Below are 632 nucleotides of genomic sequence, written 5' to 3' on the forward strand. Positions count from 1 at the left end.
TAAGCTTGATAAAGAAGTAGAATAAGAAAGTGGTCCTCAAACAGACTAGTAGATGAATGGAATAGACGAAGTAAGCTGTCTGTTAGTGCCGAGTCAATAGGGAGCTTTTAAAAGATTAGATAGATTTATTGGTAAAGGTGATAGTGGGTGTAGGGAGCACGTGTAGGGCTGCTGGTTTAAGGAGAGTAAGAAAGTGGTCCTCTAAATGGTACGTGAATGGATTGGACTCGGTAGTTAGTGATGAGTCAATAGGGAGATTCGAAAGACGAGATTTATAGGCAGAGATGATAGAGAGACATGTTTCGCACGGGACTGCTACGTGTTTTATTTATTCCTTATTATTTTTTTTTTTTTTTTTGTGTGTGTGTGTGTGTGTGTGTACTCGTGTAATATTAACCCTCTTCAATACTGTGACACATTTTTACCTTGAGATTTGTGTATGATAAGACCATTTTATTGGCATTAGGAAGGGTCTATGGAGGTCAGAAGATTAATGGCCACAGTCCTCACTATTTTAATCCACCTCATGAGTTTTTGAAGCTGTGTATAATCACTAAACTGTAAGCAGAATGAATGTGGAAACGGGTTAATCTTGATGTAAGACTAGAAGAGTGTTTGTAATCTTTCATTTT

Source organism: Portunus trituberculatus, chromosome 36 (genome assembly GCF_017591435.1).
Source record: "Portunus trituberculatus isolate SZX2019 chromosome 36, ASM1759143v1, whole genome shotgun sequence".
Lineage (NCBI taxonomy): Eukaryota > Metazoa > Arthropoda > Malacostraca > Decapoda > Portunidae > Portunus > Portunus trituberculatus.